This window comes from Schistocerca nitens, chromosome 6 (genome assembly GCF_023898315.1).
Source record: "Schistocerca nitens isolate TAMUIC-IGC-003100 chromosome 6, iqSchNite1.1, whole genome shotgun sequence".
Classification (NCBI taxonomy): domain Eukaryota; kingdom Metazoa; phylum Arthropoda; class Insecta; order Orthoptera; family Acrididae; genus Schistocerca; species Schistocerca nitens.
This window is the reverse complement of record NC_064619.1, coordinates 632307584-632332439: the sequence shown is the minus strand read 5'-3', so window position 1 is coordinate 632332439 and position 24856 is coordinate 632307584. Positions and strand designations below refer to the sequence as shown.

The 24856-nt window shown below is 44.2% G+C and overlaps 1 pseudogene; it reads left to right on the top strand.

Moving 5' to 3' along the window:
• The first annotated feature begins 23723 nt into the window (after nt 1-23723).
• On the top strand, nt 23724-23841 carry LOC126191829 (5S ribosomal RNA; annotated as a pseudogene).
• Nucleotides 23842-24856: the final 1015 nt, after the last annotated feature.

Here is a 24856-nt window from a genome sequence, read left to right as displayed (position 1 = left end):
ATCAGTGAACCAGACTGTGCCTTCAGCCAGTGTTTCTAGTCTATGTGACGAATTTGCAGACTTCTTGCACCGGGCCTTGGTTGCGCTAAGAACTATACAGCACATTTGGAATTGAAAGTAAACGCGCAACCGAAATTTTTCAGAGCGCGCAATGATCCCCACGCATTGCGTGCTGAGGTCGCAAGAACATTACACGATTTAGAATCACTTGGACCTAGCAGATGCGTACTTGCAAATACCAGTGGACGCCGAATCCCAGCGCGTCTTGGTGGTTAACACGCATCTTGGTTTGTAGCGATTCAAAAGACTGCCATTCGGGTGTGCATCCGCTCCTGCATTGTTTCAGCACTATTTACAAACTGTTTGTGCGTCGGCCCCTACTGCTGCGAACTATCTGGACGATATTGTGATCTCCGGAAAGACAGCAGACGAACATTTAGCAAATCTACGAACATTCTTTCAGGTATTGCGACAAAATGGTCTTCGCTTGCGGAAGGACAAATGTGTGTTTTTTGCTCGGGACTTACCATATTTCGGACATGTAATCAATGCCCAAGGCATACATCCGAGTCCCGAGCACCTCCGTGCCATACAAGACTTGCCTTCGCCGCAGAATTTGAAGCAGCTACAGAGTGTGCTGGGAAAAAACAACTATTATCATCGCTTTCTGCGCAATGCCTCTTCCATTTCAGCTCCGCTTCATCGCTTACGCCGTAAAGGTGTTCCGTTCGTCTGGACGCCGGAATGCGAACGCGCCTTTCGCCAGTTGAAATCGGCGTTGCTTTCTAATAAATGCCTTACGCCATTCGATCCCCAGAAACCCCTTTTGTTGATGGTAGATGCATCGGATTTCGGGATCGGTGCTGTGCTTGCGCACAAAGATGGCTCGCTTGATCGCCCTATTGCCTTTGCGTCAAAATTGCTCTCGTCTGCGCAAAGAAATTATTCACAGCTCGAGAAAGAAGCTTTGGCTCTCGTATTTGGTGTTACAAAGTTTCACGATTTCTTGTATGGTCGTCACTTTACCATCATCACAGACCACAAACCTTTGACATCGCTTTTTCATCCGAACAAGCCTGTACCTCCACGTACAGCGCAGAAGTTCATTCGCTGGTCAATTTTCCTCTCGCAGTACCGCTACGATATCTTGTATCGGTCCACTGCTAAGCACGGCAACGCCGATGCGTTGTCCCGTTTGCCTGTCGCTGAGGATAAAGCATTCGAGTCTTCTGAAGTTGCTTGCATGTTCATTGATGCGGAAACCGATGATGTGGTCGAATCGTTTCCGATTGATTTTCGTCGTGTAGCTACAGCCACAGCTGCTGACCCTGTCCTTGCTCCCGTTCTGAGTTTTGTTGCTACACAATGGCCCTTGTCAAAGTCACGGATCGAGGATCCGTTGGTTCGCAGATTTTTTGCTCACAAAGAGAGACTTTTTGTTCGACGTGGTGTTTTGTTGTTACGTTCTGATAATGATCAGTCCAGAGTCGTGGTCCCACGTTCGTTACAGTTCTCTGTCTTACGGCTTCTTCACCAAGGTCATTGGGGTATAGTGCGAACGAAACAACTTGCTCGTCAGCACTGTACTTGGTTCGGAATCGATGCTGCGCTTACGAATATGTGCTCTTCTTGCATGGCGTGTGCCGAACAACAATCCGCACCGCCGCGAAAATTCTTTGCATGGCCGAAAGCCACTTCCCCTTGGCAACGCTTGCACATCGATTTTGCTGGTCCGTTCTGGAATGCTCGATGGTTGGTTGTGGTCGATTCTTTCAGTAATTTTCCTTTTGTTGTCAGGATGTCTTCCACGACGTCATCTGCCACCATCCAAGCGTTATCCGCTATTTTTTGCATTGAAGGTCTTCCACAGACTATTGTTTCCGATAATGGCCCACAATTCATGTCCGCAGAATTTCGGTCATTCTGCACGGCCAATGGTGTTCACCATCTGACATCCGCGCCGTTTTCGCCTCAGTCGAACGGTGCCGCTGAACGATTGGTCCGGACTTTCAAGTCACAGATGTTGAAGTTGAAAGAGTCGCATTCTCGGGAGGACGCGTTGTTGCTCTTTTTGTCTTCGTATCGCTCTCAGCCCCGAGATGGTCGCTCGCCGGCTGAGTTGTTGCACGGTCGTCCTCATCGAACCTTGACGTCTTTGCTGCATCCGCCGCATCAGGTTCTTGTGCAGCGGCAGACATCTGCTTTTGCTCCAGGCGACGTTGTCTATTATCGCAACTATCGCGGTTCACAGCGTTGGCTCGCGGGGCGCATTCTTTGCTGCCTCGGCCGCGCTATGTATTTGGTTTTGGGGGCCTCTGGTGAGGTGCGTCGGCATCTCAATCAGCTGCGCCTCTGTCGTCGCCTGGGTTCCGCCGCTCCCCGTCTGCTTTCAGCGACGGTGCCGTCCGGTCAGCGCCCTGGGGACCCATCTACTGGCTCGCCTCATCCCCAGGTGTTACCGACGCTGCCTTCCATTTTGCCCCATGGCGACGCGCCGCCGCCGCCGCCTGTTCTCCCGCCGGCGCCGCCCGCAGTGGACGCGTCACTGCAACCGCCTAGCGCCTCCCTGGGTCACGCGCCGCCGATCGCTTCCCGTGACCAGAAGTCCTCCGCCATGGAACTCTTGTCCGTTCCGGCCCAGATGTCGTCATCGCGCGTCGGATCCCCCGACGCAATGGAGGTCGAACCTTCGGCCCCTCCTGTCTCATTACGGGCACATATACCACATGTTGACATCCACCCTGGACTAGGTTTTCAGGCGTTTCCTAGCTCCCCTCGGACCGAATGGCAGGGTGCGGGTGGCACAGCCTCACCTGTTGTTAGGCTCCCCACCTCATCGCATACGTCAACATGGGGTCCTCCCCACGGCGGGCGGAAGCCTTATAACACGACCGTTCGCCGATTTGCGGGGGAGGAATGTGGTGTCACCGCCAGACACCACACTCGCTAGGTGGTAGCTTTAAATCGACCGCGGTCCATTAGTACATGTCGGACCCGCGTGTCGCCACTGTCAGTGATCGCAGACCGAGCGCCACCACACGGCAGGTCTCGAGAGACTTACTAGCACTCGCCCCAGTTGTACGGACGACGTAGCTAGCGATGCACACTGACGAAGCCTCGCTCATTTGCAGAGCAGATAGTTAGAATAGCCCTCAGCTAAGTCAATGGCTATGACCTAGCAAGGCGCCATTAGCATTACATAGCTTGTATCTAAAGAGTCTCACTTGTATCGTCAAGAGCGATGTACCACAAAGATGGATTAAAGTTAAGTATTCCAGGAGCTACGTACTTTTCTTTATAGCATTCATTACGTATCCTGTTTCAGACCTATCTACTAGCCTGCGTGAGTTAACGCGTGCCTTTCGGCTACTTCCGAATGGCGTGGCTGTCTTGTTACGCCACAACAGATACATTAATGTTATAAAGACAATTTACAGAGGACACAATTGTAGAATTAGAACACCATTGGGGAACTCTGAATACTTCGAAATAAGACAACGACTTAAGCAAGGAAGTATTCTATCTCCTGCACTTTTTAATGTTGTGATGGAGGGAATGAACAGGGCAGTTAAAGATATAGTAAAAGAAAAAGACAAAAAGATGATTTTTGCAGATGATATGGTAATATGGGGTGATAAAGATGTAGATGTACAGTTACAGCCTGATGCGCGGAAGGAAATAATGAAAAGGTATGGATTAAAAATAAATAAAGATAAGAGTGCAGTAATGGTATTTGGAAGAGAGAAAGGAATCAACGGAAATATTACTTTGAATGGAGAACCCCTCAAAGTGGTAGAAAGTTTCACTTATTTAGGGAGTGAAATATCTAGGTATGGAAGAATAACTAACGAAATTAATAGGAGGTTATAGAAGGAAGGCACTTTCTACCAAACAATAAAACACCTGATTTGGAACAATGAAGTTTCAGTAAGAGCAAAACTCCTTATGTATAAGAATTATTACATCCCTATTGTCACCTATGGTGGAGAAACATGAACAATGACAGAAAGGGACTGGAGCAGACTGCAAGCAGGGGAAATGAAATTTCTCAGAGCAGTTAAGGGGAAAACAAGACTGGACAGAGTAAGGAATGTAGAGATTAGAAAGGACCTCAAACAAGAAAGTATGAGAGAAGAAATTGAAAGAAAGAGATTAAGATGGTATGGGCATGTTGAGAGGATGCATGGGCAGAGACTCCCCAAAATTATGGAAGAACCAAAGATTGATGGGAAAAGACCTAGAGGGCTCCCAAGAACACGATGGAAAATAGGAGTGAGAATATCTGCAGAAAGGAGAGGTGTGACCTGGCCACAAGTGGACGGAGGACCGAGCCAAATGGAGATGACTCATCAGCACCCAGACCCGGCAGTAGCTGGAGCGGGATTCGGATATAGATAGATAGAATGATTTAGGAGCCCATCAAGCAAGGCATCCCATTCTGTTGCGCTCATGTGGTGAGTAAAAGCAGGCACCAGCCACCATTATGTTTTTGTATAAATGTGCTGTGCTTTTCTAATGTGATTACGTAAAATAAAAGTTAAATCTGATTTAAATTAAATTTCACTGTTAATGTTTTACCCCCTTGTCTCAATCTCTATTTCACAGGATACATTCTGCAGCGTTCGTATCTTGCACCATTCATGCAGGCCTATTTATTTAATTGTTTGTTAACTAAAATCTCAGTTTTATAAAGTACGTTCCCTATGAACAGATGATTGCCTGACTGAGAAGAGAATGCATACACTCTTTCGATGAGAGGGTTTGACCCTCTATGTCATAAATAAAAAAAAGTTATTGCTCACAGAATTTTAATAGATACAGTTCATGATTTACACAGATATCTTTCATAATCTATAGAGATACCCTTCACATGGCGACCCTGTCGTCTGATTCCACTGTTACTGGAATTCTCTGAAAAGTAGTTACAGTTTTTTCAGTGTGTATTAATGAGCAAAAATCTTTTCAGCACTCAGCCAACTTCCAAGTTGCCGATTTAGTATCATGCAGCGGTATAACAGCGTTATTTTTCATATATTTATGTGCATCTGTGTTTTCTTTTGACGATTTTACTTTTTTATTTTATTGTGTTGGGATTTTATTTTTTGATTTGCGTGTCACGATTTTTTTTTCTTGTATATTAAGCTGCGTGTGCATATTGTTATTGCTCTGTACGTTACGTTGCGAGTGAAGATCTTCTGTAGCGTTGAATTCTATTTTGGGGGAAGCAATTTTGTATAAGGGTTTTTTCCGGTGTAGTTCCTTTTTGCGTGCAATAAGAATACACAGAGTTGCTCGAAGAGCAGTTCCAGACACAGTAACTCTGAGGGTAATGCGGCTCGAGAGGTTTCGAATGTCGATTCAGAAGAAGAAGAAAAATGCACGGAGCGTCGCTGCAGTTGCTTCCGCAAATGGGGGAATTCATGAACAGATTAGGGAGCCGAATTTCTGGGGCGTTGCGTTAATCCTAAACTTGGAAAGTGTGCAGCAGGTTCCACTAACAAGTGAGGAGAATCGGAGTAATGCGAAAAACTCTCAGGGTGTCCGCGAAGTGGTACCAGAATCCTGTTCTGCTCCACCCTTCAGATACCACTAACGCCAAATTTGTAGTATGTTTCAATTGTAGGAGATATACTGAATGAACAGGCTCTATCAGCACTATAATTCGTAGGTGAAAAGCAACGTCGGACAATGTAGCTCACTTTCGTAATACTACAATTATTTGTCCTGACAAGATGTTGCCTACACTCAGCGACGTAATCTATGCGACTTGAAGTAATAGTCTGTACTAACACAACGACGTCCCGTAAGATTTTATATTTAGCTTCTCACGCTACAAATTACACACCAGCTCGCTACGACATCACTATCTACGAAAGGATGGACACAATAACACTTTTCGTGGTATAATGGGATATCTGGATATTAACTACAACAACGCAGCTATCAGGGTTCACTAGGTACGAAAGATAAACTACCATCAAAGCTAGTATCATTCACCAGAAAAACATTAAATGCTAGAGTCTACGGGGAGTAGGAATGATGTATTTACTGTACCAATAACAACGTATATTGGAGAATATGTTCACAAGGGAAAGATATAATTTTATACTGCTTATGTCTCGTAGTGAGTCAACGATTTCCTCTAAAAGTAGCGCCTTGCTGCAACAATATCCTTTATTGAAATATTATCATAATAAAATTATTTCGTTAATCTCAGTCTTTCAATATTAAATAGACTAACTTTTCCTTCATAATTAATCATTTTTCCATAACGCGCAAACTTGCTTTCCCTGTCTAAAGACCAATTATTTTTCTTTTCACTGCAAGTCGTTCGCTGAAATATACTACTATTTTTCTTTAAATTGTTTGAACTTTGCTTTTACCAATATTTCAGTCTTTTACTTTTTTGGCGTTTGGATTTGCTTTATTCCGAAAAGAGATATTCCAGATATTAGTCTGCTTTCAAATAAGCTTTTGATTTTTTTAAAAATAGTTTGGGGATAAAAGACAGGTCGGGTACTGACTTTTCCAGTTTAAAACTGTTTTCTTTATTTCCTACAATTAAATCCACTTCAGGTACAAGTCAGCGTTTTATTTTTCGAGTGCTGGTTATCTATGCAACGCAGTGACGTTTGTCCGATACGAGAGACGCAGTAGTGGAGAAAACCATGGAAAGTGAGTGACATGTGCGTTTTGTAGCGAATGAAGAGGTGAGAGAGGAGTTGCTAAGTGAGACTACAAGCGTGATATTTCTAGCCGTCAGTCCCGTGGGAACTATTTCGAGTATGAAGGTACTTCATGCACGTGTTCTGTGCGCTGGAAGTCCCTTGGCCTTTATCAGTGAAGCGGTGTTTCGAAGGAGCGAGGAAGTTTGGAGCACCTTCCATTACGAGAAACTAAGATCGCAAGAGCCTTTCGTGGAAAAAGTGTTGGAATATTAAGGAAGGCTCGTCTTCATTTTTTTGTCTCAGGAATGAAACTTTGGAGTTAATTTTTATTTTTATGATTCCCGTTATGAATATGGAAATTACTTTAGGGGACCGACTTTATGTATGTCCACTATGTGGTTACTGACCTGGGTGGAAGAATAGTGTAGTCGGGAGTCGATGGAGGCCCAGTTCATTTAATATTTAAGGGTGAACACAGGGTTGCTGTCGAAAAAACTCGAAATTTTTTATTACAGAATTCGAATGTGTGTACATTGAAGAATTATTCCGAAAAATATTATGCGCAAACTCCAGAAAGTAACCATTCTGTGAGCGTTTGAAGCGGAGTGCACACGGCACGTCTTGGGGTTAGAAACCGGTTCCACGCTCACGTTCCCTTCGTTGCGTCCGTGAGGTGTTTAGTGTTTTGAGTAAACCTCATTTGCCGGAGCGTCGTATGGGCGGTTATACTCAAAACGTGAACGAATGTTTCGATATTCTCGTTTGGAGATACGCTCAAAAATTAACATCCACCGTAAACGAAATTGACTACATTGCTTCAATCAAATATGTAATCAATGTAGGCCAAACTGCATTAATGAACGTGGCAAGTGGCCTCCAAATCAAAAACGGCGATGAATGCGCCGATTCTCTGAAGAGAGAGACGCTATCGACGATGCGCTCAGCGACGAAGATGGCTTTGAGGACGAAAATGAGGGCTTATCAGATCAAAGTAGCAGAAAGCGACCATCCACCAGCAGGGACGATAGTTATTGTGGACCAGGCGTCGATGATGTCCGTAAGATTCAAGTTTTGCCATTTCTTCATAGGATGACTACTTGTCAAGCTTCAAACGCGCTTGCGCTTTTTCCAAAACCATGTTTTTCTCCCCACGCTACATTTTTCATCCAGTTTTAATGACTTTTCGTTTCTCTTGAAGCAAACTGAATTCTCTGCAGAACATCTAGCCGATTTTTTTAATGTTAATATTTAGTATTCTTGTCAGCCAAAAAAGAGGGGTCCAAAAACGGCCATTTTTTTCCAAATATCTATATTTTTGCCAATTTTTTTCAAGTCCGTACGATGAACTGAATTTACATCTGTAAGGATCTGCGTGATACGTTAACTTCAAGTTACAGATAACCACAAGCGGAGTTACAGCGACAACCGTCGATCCACATTCTTTGAGAGTTGCCTCGGGAAAATCCAAATTACACAGAGAAGATATTAATTTTTCAATAAAAAAATAACAGCTTCAATGTATGGTTTATTCATTGCAACAAACCCCATTTGCCTACTAAATTCTACTAGGGAGTAAAAAAACCAAATTTGAGTAATATTTTCGTCCGTCGCTCTGTCGTTCCCTGCAATGATTGTGTTTTGTGGGACCAATCCACATTACGCTGCTTGATTTTTCATACCCGAACTGGAGCTCATCTTAAGCCGCAGTAGTGGGTAACATCCCCGTCTGACGAGACAGGGGAGGCACGGTCTTCGGTGGTGTTGTGATGGAGATATTACCGGTGTCCGGAAGACAGACGATGACCGAATGAGATCATTCCTACGGATCACGCGAGGGAATTTTGGGCGCGCCCGGCTCAGTTAAAGTTTTTAATTACCTGCTTCATGTGTGGGGGCATCAAAAGTTTCTGTTTGAAGATGCTCATCGAATGAACCGGATACCTATGGATGATGGTGACGATAAATAACGCCCCGACGGTTATACCATTGAGTTTTTTTATCCACTGATTTTGTTCTACTGTGCAGCACCTATAATTTCTAGATGGTTTTCGCTTTAGTTTTTTTGTGTAGTAGAAGTGCGACATATCTGTGTGTGACAATGTTCTGCCTTATTTCCGGTGTGTATTGATTTTATATGTATTTCTGCTTTATGATTCGGACTTAGCGTTCAATATACGTTTCAGGCGAGAGTAAGTTTCAGTTACAGGTCAGCGATAACGAGCGGGCACCGTAAATATCAGAAAGAGTCACTGGAGACGTGTACACCTGAATCAAATACAGAGGACGGACATCCTATCCGAGATACTTCCCACCCCAACCTCCGCAAAATCCTAGTCCATCCGTGAGCCACTCCCAATCGCAACCCCTTGCCACAGGGATCACGTCCCTGTGAAAGACACAGGTGCAATACCTACCCCAGCACTTCCTATTCCAGTTCTTTCACACGTTTATTCTAACCCATGGGGAGCGGGCCACCTGTGAAAGCAGCCACGTTATTTACCAGCTCTGTGCAGTCATTGCACAGCTTTTTATATTGGTATGACTACCAGCCAAATGTTCACTAGGATGAACGGTCAAATCCAAACTGTGGCCAAGGGAAAAGTAGACACAACATGCAGCTGAACATTGCACACTTGATTTCAAGGGCTACTTCTTTACCTCAGCCATCTGTAGCCTTCCCTCCACACCAGCCTTTCTGAACTGCGCAGATGGGAGTTACCCTTACAATACATTCTGTGCTCCCGTAATTATCCCACCTCAACCTTCGGTAACATACTGCCCCCACACAACAATTCGTACCCCCTCTGGCCTATTTTCTCCTCCCCATTCTCATCTCCCACTTTGTTTATTTGCAGCTCTCTGCCAACGTATCCAACCGCCTTTCCCCGCCCCTTTTCTATTTTGCTCCTTTTCCCCCCACCTTCCTGCCTCACAACCTCCTGATGCTGCACCTACTGGCATTCTAGTCCCTGCACACTCCATCAGACAGCTTTCGTCTCTCTCCTCACCCATATGCTACTATCCCCTCCCCCTCCCCGCCCCCTCCAGATTGCTGCTTGCAGTCCACATAATGCAGCATTGTGACCCGAGATGCTGGAGTTGGCGGTCGCGTGTGCGTGATGTATGCTTGCTTGTATGTGTGTGAATAGTGTGTGTTTCTGTCTCTTTTACTGACAAACGCTGTGGCTGAAAGCTTTACGTGACTGTCTATTAATTGTGCCTTTCTGCAATTGGACGTGTCTTCTTTACGGTAAGTAGCAATCTGTCTTTTCCAACATAGTAGAGAATTAAAGTAGTTAGATAAATGTGTAATGACAATGTTGCTTTTTTAAGCTGCCCATCTGTGTAGATATAACGTGTTCTTCAGTGGTAATTTTGTGGTAGTGCAGTATAATTGTAGGTCGGTATATATTGTGGTATTTAGCGTAATTAGAGTCGTGGTGGAAGTAATATTGGTACTAATCCCATCCTGACCATCTAGTATTATACAAGAAAGCATTTTATGTTTTTAAAACTCAGTTTCACTTCCTAGTTTAATTGCTGATGTGTGTCCATATTTCACTAGTGTTGTTGTGAATATTTAATACTTCTAGCTGAAACAAATTTCTTTGCTAAATAAGGTAGTTAAATTTTTTATTGTTGTTAAGTAATTTTTTGATAAAGTGTGGACCAATGAAATTCATATCACATTAAATAATAGGCTTAAAGCCAGGTTTTAAAATCAACCTGCAACTTTCCTGAGAGGCGCAAAGTACTATACGATTTTGTAACTGTGGAAATTCTGTGAGTCCAGTTGGCAATGAAAAGCGGGGCATGGACGCAGCAAACCCTGCAGCTGAAAGTCTACCCTTGTCTTTCCAAACAGGTGGGCGACCTTCAGGGCGAAGCCGCAGCCAATACACGGCAACCACGTTTGCTGACGACTGGATGCCTGGAGGTGTCCATCGACGAATTCTGTGACGGGGCTGACGGTTACACACGCACACGTGACATTGGCGCTAATGTGCAGCAGTCCCGCGCCTGCCTGTCAGACGCTGCATACAGTACCTTAAGCGCGACCTAGCTTACTGCATCTATAATGCATGGTTTGTCACCGATCGAACCATGCATTGTGACCTTAAGCTCAATGGTGCTAGTAGAAGAAGAAGGCTGGGGCGTTGACTCCCACAGATTTCGCGGTTGGAAACAACAGTTTGTAATTAGATGACATACAGGAATAATGTTCTTGACATCCTTTGACAATGTTGACACACTCGGGCTTTTCAATCCTTCTCTAAGAGATTGTGGGCCTGCATCCCCAGTGAAGGTGATAGAATTCATTTGAAGTGCAACGCGGCCGTAATTTTTGCTCTCGTGTACATGTTGGAACTACTAGGGATCATTGAAACCCATTCGACGAAATATGTACGTAATCCAAGAAACAAGGCGTGGCGTTACCACGCAGGTGTTTGTAACGTCATCATGTGCGTGAATAAAACTGCAAAGGGTTCTTCTAAGATTCTCCCTCCATTTTGGCAACACCCTCGGTCCCACCCTCGCACTTTTGTTGAGCACATTAGAAATGTACCTATCAGAAATTTCGACAACAAATCAGAATGGCAGCTGCTGTGGTGCCTGAGGGATAGGCAACCACTTCGACACCCATTCATGCGGTTTCCCTACACCAGCTGTAATCTTTTCCCTGCTAGTATCGCCGAGCCTATGGATGACATTGCGGGGCGTCATGCTTTTCGACCACTACACAGGAAGGTTGTAGACACCTTTGAGCGAAATTTCTAACTCATGTGTCGCAATGGCAGGTGTTTATGAGGTTTCGAAAAAGTCGTCCTGTAATACTGTTGCGCAGTGTAGATCCTAGAAGTTAATTTACACGAAGTACATTATCACGAATATCTATGTTAAAATATTAACTAGTAATGAAATATATGTATACAGTAGCCTTAATTTTTCCCTTTTTTGAATGATTTTTTTAAGTCTGCTAAATCGTGTATTATTTTGGCTAAAAAAAATAGTCCGCTTCTTCTTCTAGTGACGGTACTGGCAGACCAGATAATCTTTCCTCACTCGTTGTAAAATTCAGTGTTTTATTAACTTGAGGTTGCAATAAGAGCGCTCAGGTTTTTCAGTTATCACAGCTGCTGCTAGAAACGTCAGGATGGATGTGTGTTCATCGGCATAACGCGATACCAGTGAGTTATGTTTCATCAATAAAAGGTCTGCAAAATCTTGTACAGGAGTGAATTTTTATTTTTATCCCTTTACTGGAGTTCTTATCAACATCGCCCATGCTAAAAAGACAGGATCAACGCCATTGTAAAGTGCTTCACTATTAAAATCTTCGGCACAGTCGATAGACTTTGACAAAGTTTCTGTTGCACTGTATGTGTTAATAACGTCCTTCAGTTCATGAAAACGCATAGACCTATGTAGCTGCAAGTAAATTATGTCAATCACTGGACTAGGCACTGAATTTATCAGTCTCTCACTCTTACGAAGGTGATCGAACTCCTTGTTAACTGCCTTTATTCGCTTGTTAGCGTATTTAAAGTCCCTTTCGCAGATGAAAGCCGTATCAACCAGTTCTCGAATGACGGCATTATTCCAAAGATTTCATATGCAACTGAAACGGCCATTTCCTGAGTTGGTAAGGCCTTAGACGTTATATCAGTTTTGTAGTACTTTACACTGAACTGCCCAAAATGAATCATCGATTTTGCCAAGGTAGGCTATCTTGGGTGCCTCAGCGATATACTAGCTTGTATCATAGTTGAAACTACTACCCAGGGGTACCAATACAGAGGCCAGACTAACCTGTAATTCCTGACGAGGGGCAACAGATTTTTCAGTAGTTTCAGGGACAACTTCCTGTATGATTAACTTGGATAGTCTTGTCACTTTAACCAAGACTGCCCTGCTGTGCTGGTATCGTGGACAGCCGAAGAGAATGGGAAACTACAGTCGCTATGATGGCATCCTCGTGCGTTATACATTCGGACGTAAGGTAGTCCCCCATTCGAATCTGCTGCTGGAACTACTCAAGAGGATGTCGACGCCACGATAAAAACAGGCATTCTAAGGTCAGAGCATGGACTGTTAGATCCCTTAATCCCGTAGGTGGGTTAGAGAATTTAAGAAGGGAAGTGGGCAGCTGTAAGCTACATACACTCCTGGCAATGGAAAAAAGAACACATTGACACCGGTGTGTCAGACCCACCATACTTGCTCCGGACACTGCGAGAGGGCTGTACAAGCAATGATCACACGCACGGCACAGCGGACACACCAGGAACCGCGGTGTTGGCCGTCGAATGGCGCTAGCTGCGCAGCATTTGTGCACCGCCGCCGTCAGTGTCAGCCAGTTTGCCGTGGCATACGGAGCTCCATAGCAGTCTTTAACACTGGTAGCATGCCGCGACAGCGTGGACGTGAACCGTATGTGCAGTTGACGGACTTTGAGCGAGGGCGTATAGTGGGTATGCGGGAGGCCGGGTGGACGTACCGCCCAATTGCTCAACACGTGGGGTGTGAGGTCTCCACAGTACATCGATGTTGTCGCCAGTGGTCGGCGGAAGGTGCACGTGCCCGTCGACCTGGGACCGGACCGCAGCGACGCACGGATGCACGCCAAGACCGTAGGATCCTACGCAGTGCCATAGGGGACCGCACCGCCACTTCCCAGCAAATTAGGGACACTGTTGCTCCTGGGGTATCGGCGAGGACCATTCGCAACCGTCTCCATGAAGCTGGGCTACGGTCCCGCACACCGTTAGGCCGTCTTCCGCTCACGCCCCAACATCGTGCAGCCCGCCTCCAGTGGTGTCGCGACAGGCGTGAATGGAGGGACGAATGGAGACGTGTCGTCTTCAGCGATGAGAGTCGCTTCTGCCTTGGTGCCAATGATGGTCGTATGCGTGTTTGGCGCCGTGCAGGTGAGCGCCAAAATCAGGACTGCATACGACCGAGGCACACAGGGCCAACACCCGGCATAATGGTGTGGGGAGCGATCTCCTACACTGGCCGTGATCGTCGAGGGGACACTGAATAGTGCACGGTACATCCAAACCGTCATCGAACCCATCGTTCTACCATTCCTAGACCGGCAAGGGAACTTGCTGTTCCAACAGGACAATGCACGTCCGCATGTATCCCGTGCCACCCAACGTGCTCTAGAAGGTGTAAGTCAACTACCCTGGCCAGCAAGATCTCCGGATCTGTCCCCCATTGAGCATGTTTGGGATTGGATGAAGCGTCGTCTCACGCGGTCTGCACGTCCAGCACGAACGCTGGTCCAACTGAGGCGCCAGGGGGAAATGGCATGGCAAGCCGTTCCACAGGACTACATCCAGCATCTCTACGATCGTCTCCCTGGGAGAATAGCAGCCTGCATTGCTGCGAAAGGTGGATATACACTGTACTAGTGCCGACATTGTGCATGCTCTGTTGCCTGTGTCTATGTGCCTGTGGTTCTGTCAGTGTGATCATATGATGTATCTGACCCCAGGAATGTGTCAATAAAGTTTCCCCTTCCTGGGACAATGAATTCACGGTGTTCTTATTTCAATTTCCAGGAGTGTATAATGGGAAACAGTTAAGGCAGAAGGAACAGGGCTTCTGGTCATATCGGTACAGGGTCTTCAACACGAAATCAAAGAGGAGTAATGCAGGATTAGGTCTAACAACGAGTAAAGAAATATGAATATGGGTAAGCTACTACAAATAGCATAGTGAACGGACGATCCTTGTCAATAGCTATCACATCAGTACGAGTTTGTCAGCTAGCTCAGCATATGATGAACATATTGAAATAACTTATGATGAGATATAGCAAATTATTGAGGTAGTTGAAGGACACGAAAATGTAATTGTGGTGAGTGACTGGAATTCGGTAGCATAAAAAGTAGAGAAGGAAAAATAGTACGAGCACATGGAATGGGTAAAATCAATAAAAGAGAAAGCTGTATGGAAGAATTTTGCACTGAACACTATTTAAACTTCACCAACATTTGCTTTAAGTGTCATGAAAGGAGATTATATTCTTCGAATAAATATAAGGACAATGAAAGTTTTCAGACTGGTGATATAGTGCGAAACCTGATGTTTCTAAACCCGAATATAAATTATAAGTCGTTTACGGTGTTAGATGTGGACTGCAATCTTAGTGTATTGGTTATGAACTGTAGGCTAAAAGTGAAGAAATTACGAAAACTGTAGGTTTATAATACGATGAGACTTGCCTAAATTGAAGGAATTGGAGGCTGTTGAGACTTTAGGAGTGAGTATTAGCAAACGTTGAATTCAAATGGTGGAAGAAATACGGCAGAAAACGGTAGGATAGCGTTGAGAGATGAAACAAGGAATAACGTTTTTTGAAAGATAAAGCCTAGAAGGAATCCCTTACTAAAGCAACAAATGTTGAATCTATCTGACAAAAGGCGAAAATGTGAAAATGCTACAAATGAACTAGGCTAAAGGGAATATAGAAAAAAGTCAGATTAACAGAAAATGCAAAATTGGTAAGCAAAAATGGCTAGAGGACAAATGCTGCAGAAACACGCATAACTACGCAAAAGATAGACGCCGCCTTTACGACAATTAAAGAGAACTTCAGAGACAAGGTAAGCTACTGAATGAGAATCAAGTGCAAAAATGGCTAACCAGTGCTTGCAGACGAAGGGGAAGCTATAAGGTGGAAGCAATATATATATATATATATATATATATATATATATATATATATATATATATATATAGCGATGTACATAAGAAAAACAAACTTGGGGACAATATTACGGAGAGCGAAGGCGAAGTATATTAAGATGAGATAGGAGAAATGATGCTACGACATTCCCTCAGAATTACTGATATCCTTGGGATATTCAATTATGACAAAAATTGTTCCACCTGGTGTGGAAGACTTATGAGACACACGAGATCTCGTCCGGCTTCAGGAAGAATTAGTAATACCAATTCCAAAGAGCCAAGTGCTGACAGTTGCGAATACTACCGAACAATCAATTTAATAAGTCACGATTGCAAAATACTGACACTATTTATTTACACAAGAATGGAAGAAGTGACAGAAACAAAGATAGGGGACAAATGTACGACTACGTGAAGCAATACTGCCCCTATGATTTACCCTAGAAGATAGGTTTAAGAAAGGCAAACTCACGATTATGCTCTTACCATCTGTAGATTTCGAGAGCTTTTCAGAACGTCAAGTGTACTACACTCTTCGTTATTTCGAAGGTAACTGGAGTAAAACACTGGGAGCGAAAGGCAATTTACAGCTTCTACAGTTATCAGGCTGTAGTTGTAAGAGTCGTAGGACGCGAAAGGAAAGCTGCAGTTGGGAAGGGAGTGAAACAGTGTTGTAGCCTATCCCCATTTTTATTCAGTGAATACACTGAACTACACTCCTGGAAATGGAAAATAGAACACATTGACACCGGTGTGTCAGACCCACCATACTTGCTCCGGACACTGCGAGAGGGCTGTACAAGCAATGATCACACGCACGGCACAGCGGACACACCAGGAACCGCGGTGTTGGCCGTCGAATGGCGCTAGCTGCGCAGCATTTGTGCACCGCCGCCGTCAGTGTCAGCCAGTTTGCCGTGGCATACGGAGCTCCATCGCAGTCTTTAACACTGGTAGCATGCCGCGACAGCGTGGACGTGAACCGTATGTGCAGTTGACGGACTTTGAGCGAGGGCGTATAGTGGGCATGCGGGAGGCCGGGTGGACGTACCGCCGAATTGCTCAACACGTGGGGCGTGAGGTCTCCACAGTACATCGATGTTGTCGCCAGTGGTCGGCGGAAGGTGCACGTGCCCGTCGACCTGGGACCGGACCGCAGCGACGCACGGATGCACGCCAAGACCGTAGGATCCTACGCAGTGCCGTAGGGGACCGCACCGCCACTTCCCAGCAAATTAGGGACACTGTTGCTCCTGGGGTATCGGCGAGGACCATTCGCAACCGTCTCCATGAAGCTGGGCTACGGTCCCGCACACCGTTAGGCCGTCTTCCGCTCACGCCCCAACATCGTGCAGCCCGCCTCCAGTGGTGTCGCGACAGGCGTGAATGGAGGGACGAATGGAGACGTGTCGTCTTCAGCGATGAGAGTCGCTTCTGCCTTGGTGCCAATGATGGTCGTATGCGTGTTTGGCGCCGTGCAGGTGAGCGCCACAATCAGGACTGCATACGACCGAGGCACACAGGGCCAACACCCGGCATCATGGTGTGGGGAGCGATCTCCTACACTGGCCGTACACCACTGGTGATCGTCGAGGGGACACTGAATAGTGCACGGTACATCCAAACCGTCATCGAACCCATCGTTCTACCATTCCTAGACCGGCAAGGGAACTTGCTGTTCCAACAGGACAATGCACGTCCGCATGTATCCCGTGCCACCCAACGTGCTGTAGAAGGTGTAAGTCAACTACCCTGGCCAGCAAGATCTCCGGATCTGTCCCCCATTGAGCATGTTTGGGACTGGATGAAGCGTCGTCTCACGCGGTCTGCACGTCCAGCACGAACGCTGGTCCAACTGAGGCGCCAGGTGGAAATGGCATGGCAAGCCGTTCCACAGGACTACATCCAGCATCTCTACGATCGTCTCCATGGGAGAATAGCAGCCTGCATTGCTGCGAAAGGTGGATATACACTGTACTAGTGCCGACATTGTGCATGCTCTGTTGCCTGTGTCTATGTGCCTGTGGTTCTGTCAGTGTGATCATGTGATGTATCTGACCCCAGGAATGTGTCAATAAAGTTTCCCCTTCCTGGGACAATGAATTCACGGTGTTCTTATTTCAATTTCCAGGAGTGTATTTGTGAAACTAAACAGGGATAACTTAGAAAGAAAATTACAGTTGAGTGCAAACACGACTAAATAACAACTTTACGGTTTTGTCGATGACATAGTAATAATTGTCTCAGAGACGACAAAGGACTTTGAAAAACATTTGAACTAAATTAATTGTGTCTTCTGTCTAAATTATAAGACTAACATCGACGAAAAAAGAACACGAGTAATGGACCGTCACTAAATTAAATCAGGCTATGCGGAGCGAATTTGATTACGAAGTGAAACACTAATAGTAGTAGATGAATTTTGCTGTTTGGGCAGCAATGTAACTGATAACTGCCAAAACAGACAGTATACAAAATGCAGACTATCAAGAACAAGAAAAGTATTGTTGGGAAAGCTGAATTTGTTTACATGTGTTAACAGTTTGAGTATCAAGAAGTATTTCCGAAAAGTACTTGTCTACAGCATAGCCAATAATGAAAATGAAACGTGAACAATAAGCGGTTCAAACAAGAAGGGAATTGAAGCTTTGGAAAGCGGTACTACAGAAGATGCTGATTATTAGACGATACAGCGAATAACTAATGAGCAGGTACTGAATCGAACTGTGCGAAAAGTAAATTCACGTCACTACCACAGTAAAAGAACGGATCGATTGATAGGACATATCCTGGTGATCAAGGGAACGTCATTATATTTTTGGTTGGGCGGTGTGTTCTGCTGGGTGGGTGGGTGGGGGGGGGGGGGGGTAGGTTGGAGGTAGACGTTCTAGAGGGAGATAAAGACTTCAATAAAGTAGTAAGCAGATGAAAGTGGAGGTAGGCTGTAGAATTAATGCGGAGATGAGGAAGCTTGCTCAGAATAGCCTAGCATGGGAATCTGCATCAAGACCACTGAAGACCAAAACAACAACAACACTGAATTACTGAAAGCATAACGAAATTGCGCTATTGAACTTTCTTTTGAAGAAAAATTACTACTGTTTGTTTGTGTATCTTACTCGTAAGAATTATGTTTGTCCTAAGTTTAAGAACGTTAGCGTGTATTTCATAGGTGCATAGACGGCATCGAATATCGCAGGCTACAGCAGTTTGCTTCATGGCTTTTTTGTTAGCTTGGGAGTTCTAGTGAAACACTTATTTAAATCGTGGCACCGTAGCATGCTTTGGCTAAAATATTTTTTATATGTTCCTAACTGCTTCAAGAAACGGAACTGTTTTTTATTAGCCTCTGCAGTATCTTGAAGACTACATTCAAATTGCGACTTGCACAGTGGACAAAATAGGAATACGGCAATAATTACATGATTATTTTTAGTTCGTCATTGTCTGCGGCACTCGTCATAACGCTTGTTTCGTCACTGGTCACCACTTTTGCTCATATCTAGTACTATTTGTTCTATAGTTTCCGTTATCTGATGTTCGTGTCCTATCGCAGGGTGATCTTCGCTCTGCGTGAACGAAGTAAATGATTCGTATATCTTTACTTCTGAATGTTTGCCAAAGACGGCATTAATTATTTTAATAGAGCGAAAGACTTCACTTTACTAATGCCTGGAACCTAATTACATATGACATAATAAAATCTACCGTATACTCTAGCTGTCTTCAGTTAAGCCGTTTGCGACATACATTTCCACCAGCGAAATAATTTCGTTGTGAGTGAAGAGACTCAGGTTGCTCTGCAGAATCATGTGATGTATGTAACAGTTCTTTTTCTTGATGATTTGTCAGCACAGCTGTCAGACAACGGACTCAACAACGTCTGCGCTGGAGATTGTGTAGGAACGCCCGTTTCAATAATTGAGATTCCATTGTGGCTTGCTTGTGGTGACTTACATTTTCTCGTTGACGGAACGAGTGGACTTGATTAAGCGAACAACATATTATCTGTAGCGGATGTAGCTATTCAAATTTTTGTTAGGATGTATGCCTCACATCCATATTGTGTCTAATCAGTGACACGGCTGAGTATTCATTTTTGTACCCGCACAAAGCAGTGGCTGCATTGTCAACATTTCACCGCTTTGAGAATTAACCGAAGGCGAAACACATTTCATGTGTAACGGAATGATGGAAGGGCATATTTTTAAAGGCACAGGAAGACTGCCACCCAGAGAGTAAAACATACATGTGCCTAATTAAAAGGCAACGAAAACAGGACATCAGAGCCACCTACCGCAACAAATTCTGCTGCATAATACACAGTGACATATGGAGTTGGCCGTCAAACATAAAAAGAGCAGAAAGGCGTCATCTGTCACTCCTATATCGTTCATTAGCCGGCATGCGGCACGTACCGGCCAATCAGAACTAGCTCGTCCCGAATATTGAATACTGATGTTTCACTGGATGGCTATGTATTACACATGTCACCGATGGGCATGTGGTTTGGTCTCAATTACAGTTTTTTTAATGGTGCATGTAAGTGAGAAATTTGAATCACATTACGCTACATTCAAGTTGCAGCTACTGGCTGAAAAAGATAAATTACGAATAAGAAGGCTACCAGTTGTCAATGCATGAAGCGACCGTTTACCGGCGTGAACGCAGATGAACTGTATGTACTCCTTTTCCTTTGTGTAGAGAACGTTACCAATCGCATCTACATTTATAGTGTGTAGTTTCATTTGGAACTGTTCTTCACTTAGCAAAAGTCACTGAGGTTGTGCACAAATTAATGGGTTCCGGAATCACTGTATCTGTACACATTATTATCCTCTACATGCTACATTACTACACTCAGGTTTATGTTTTATGAAAAATTGTGATGTTAGCTTTGCACTAAATATTATTTTGTATAACAACCTTTACCACCATTTGTTTCACTTTTTCATATGAACCAGGATTTAAAACTGTTTACGGTAGGAAATTTAAATGTTATCGTACGTACAACGTGCTTTTCGTTAAATTCTCTTAGTGTCTCCTTCCGCTCTCGTCTGATTAGCAACTATTTGATAATATTCTTTTCATTATCAGACTGCAATCTGCTGTCGTATCGATGAATACTTAAATCAGCAGCAGCTGTAGACATTGCACGGCGTTATTAAGACTGTATTGTGCTCTTCCACGTCTTGTGTCAGTAAAGTGAACACTCACGGTTATCAGCGTTGTTCCACATATTCCACAGACGGTGGTGAAGTTCACAAACTACTTTGGTGTTTTGCTCGGCCGTACGCATCATGTCAGAACTTATAACGTAGAATTTACTTGAAAAGAAAACTGATGGAAGTAACTGTTTCTACCGACGTAATCGTATGCCGCCATGTGTAAAACCGGAATTATTAACTGGATAAGACATGCTGTCTGTCAAAAATAAAATATTTTATTTCCGTAGCAGAAGTTCCCTAAGCTCGCTACATACGTCTCGTGTTAACGTCTCTGACATGCACCATCATGGTGTCGAATGTGTATCGTGAATTATCCAGAGCGCTACACAAATAACACTAAAAATTCTGCACCTGAAGGTGATTCTGACGTCCATTCATAGAAGAGTATTTCTTTGTCGCTATTGACTCTTAACAAACAGGTGCTTGCTACTGATTCACTCTTTTAATCATGTTATTGGGTTCAATAGCATTACATTATTGTTTGGGTTAAGTATGTTTCGAAATACTTGCTCAACTTGCCTGTTTCCAAGACAATATCAACATTCTGGTCTTAACAACAACTTTCCGCCGGCTGAAGCGATTTGCTTTTTCCGCTTTTCAGGAGGTATCGTTGCCGCAGTGTATACGATTACGATCTTGTGTTTCGAGCCTTTCTCAGTGTTATGCCAACCATTGAAGTTCAGAAGGCGTAAGTACAGTGCATGTTGGTATTTCAGGTATCAATCTTGTAGCGTTGTATTTAAGAACTCAGCAATTAAAGCAGCTCCTTTCGTTAACAAAACCGTTCTCAATCATCAATGAAGCATTCTTCATAAGCATTGTAAAAGTCTGAATGATGTGTAATTGAATGTCTCTTCATAAAAGCTAGAGCAGGTGGTGAAGTAACCTCACACTGTTAAATGTCCTGCCATTGACGGAAACTATACGACTGACTAAGATGCAGAATTTTCCATCGTTTAGAGGGAACTTCCTACTTTTGAGCAATAGCCTTCAAGGATCATCAGAGAGAGCGCTGTGATTTTGATAGTTTTGATCTCTATATTTATTCCAGTCTTTGATTATATTGATTTGTCAACATCGTACTATCAGACCATACTGAATGATATGGCGCTTTTTCCATGATTCATGCAGAACAACAGTATTTAACTATTTACTGTGTCAGAACGTCAATAAGTCATGGCTCTCCACGAGACAAGATACGATCAGCAGTACCCGGGGTAAAACATTCTGTAATTTTTCAGGGACTAGTTGTACATTTTTATGCTGATAACAGGTTAAATAAGATGGATGTCAGTTTTATCGGAATAGCGTTGTCATTTCTGTACCTTCTTGTTTTGGCAGCAGCAGTAAAACCCCTTGGACAACTCAGCGGAGTAGCTCTGTGTTTCAGGCGGGCAGCTTTCCCCAGTTGTCTTAGATCGCTCATGGCAATTACTGGGTTCGACCGTCCGACGTCACCTGACAGGCTCACTTCTCCAGCCTCGTTCACTCCCGTAAGCTGCATCGTCTCTGTTGCATACTTGATGGAACAGACGTCAATCCCTTATTCTATTCCATTTCCTATTAATCAATCTTTTCCATTGTTATCTTCGAGCCGGCCGGAGTGGACGAGCGGTTCTAGGCGCTACAGTCTAGAACCACACGACCACTACGGTCGCAGGTTCGAGTCCTGCCTCGGACATGGATGTATTTGATGTCCTTAGGTTAGTTAGGTTTATGTAGTTCTAAGTTCTAGGGGACTGATGACCTCAGAAATTAAGTCCCATAGTGCTCAGAGCCATTTGAACCATTTTGTTATCTTCGAAATAAAAAATTCTGTGAGGTCACAGAGAGCAAACCAGGTGGTGTGGGACCACATTGGAGGTCAGCTTCGTAAATTTTACAAAACTTCTCACATACTCGTCGTTGAGAAATCTGGTTAGCGAGATGTACAATGGATATATCAGGGTAATTTGTTCATGCTGAAGCTTAGTGATGATTGCAAACTGCACATTTTATCTTATAAAACAACTCGTGATTGCAGGTAAACATGCTGACAGATGGCTAGCTGTATGCTAATAGTTCCAATCTACTGTTGCGTGCTTCAGTGAAGTGGGATGGAACACTCGCTGTTCATCATGTGTACTATTAACCGAAAAAATATTAATTGTAACAGACACCTTTCAAACGATTTAGTTAATGATAATGGAGAAATACCCGGAAAAAAGCGCCCTAAATGTCCAGTCACATACTGATAACATAGCAGGCAAATGCGACTTACGGATGCTTCGCGTGACTTTAGACTGGTTACACTGACTGAACTCTAGTGAACAATAGTGTTGTAAAAATCTTTGTTAAATGTACAAAGAAATATCATTGTAACAACTCGGAAAAAGTGACCTCTACTTAAAAGAAATGAAAACAATTATTTAAAAAATGAACAAGAGTATTAAATTCGTTCTGGTTGCAGAGGGCCCACGGAGAGCGCTGGGTCATCCTGCCATCCTACATAAGAGGTGGGAGCTTAATAGTGCCAAAAGTGAATACGTAAACAAAAAAAAAAAGATGTCACATCGGCTGTCTGGCACACCAGTTGCGTGCGGTGGGCAAAAGAGCACTCCCTGGAAGGAAGATTTTCTGACAGTGCCAGAGAGCAGGCAGCTACGTTATCCGAAGGTGCTTGGAGGCGAACAGCACACGTTACGTTACGTTTCTGACGCTGCACTGACTCCTAAACAATTGGCCGTACACGTTGTAGACTACGTACCTGCAGCTAAATCTAAATATACCAATTTCGGCAGAGTGCTAGGAAATGTTGGTGGCGTGAACCTTATCGCTAATGACACAGCGTTAGCAATTCCACACAGCTATCGACTAAATCACGATGTCTGAGTGATGTTAAGCCGAACAGTAGGGAAATGAGCCAATCGGTATCGAAAGGCAACCAAATCCTTTCTTGTTCAGCCTTAGGTAAATCAGTACATGCAAATTTTGATAAAATGTAGTGGAACTCACTAAAAGTATGAAATAGGATTATCAGATATCCAGTAATAAAAAAAGAAGTAATGACTACAATGCAATACACTACCCAGTTCAGTGTCAACAATACCACTGAATAACTAATTAGTTACCCGGTATTGGTTCTCACGGCAACGGCCTTGCCGCAGTGGATACACCGGTTCCCGTGAGATCACCGAAGTTAAGCGCTGTCGGGCGTCGTCGGCACTTGGATGGGTGACCATCCAGGCCGCCATGCGCTGTTGCCATTTTTCGGGGTGCACTCAACCTCGTGATGCCAATTGAGGAGCTGCTCGACCGAATAGTAGCGGCTTCGGTCAAGAATACCATCACAGCGGCCGGAAGAGCGGTGTGCTGACCACACTCCCCTCCTATCCGCATCCTCCCTGAGGATGACACGGCGGTCGGATGGTCCCGGAAAGCCACTCGTGGCCTGAAGACGCCGTGCTTTTTTTTATTGGTTCTCATAAAATACAAACAAACGTACGTTTGCCATGGCGTAAATGCATCACGATTACAAAGAAAAAATTCCCTTCTCTAACACAAAATAATTTTGGTTCAAATAAATACAGGGTGAGGCATAAAAGACAAACGTTTAAAAAAAAAGAACAGTATATCGTTACTTATGCTTCAAAAATTTTTACTTACAGAATAATCAAATGAATTGCCATTGTACAAAATCAATGCTTGAAAACGACATCTGCCAGGTGACGACCATTCTCAGCAATTCACTTCTCAAGCCGCTCTCGGAAGTTGGCTTCCACTCTGTCCAGCACTTTAAACGACTTCCACACGAATTGCTTCCTTCAGTTCTTCCAGTACACTTGATGTATGCTGGTATACATGTGACTTGAGGTAACCCCATAACGAGGACTGGTCTGGGGAGCGAGGAGGCCAACTAATCTCAAAAAACTGGGAAATTATGCGGCCACGAAAAACAGTCCGAATAGCTTCCACTGACATTCTTGCTGTTTGAGCTGTGGTCCCGTCCTGCTGAAACCAGACTTGCCCGATAGGAATACGTTTTCTTCTTTGTTCAGGCAGGAAGAATTCAGTGATTATCCGTCTATAGCGTCTCCAGATTACAGTTACAGTGTTCCTGTTATCGTTGGAAAAAGTACGGACGAATAAGATCTGTACCGATACAGCACACAAAAAAGTCACCTTGGGACTATGTAATGCTGTCTCATACATTTGTTTTGGATTTTCTCTGGCGGAATAACGACGGTTCTGCTGATTCACCAAGCCGTTCAAATTAAAAAA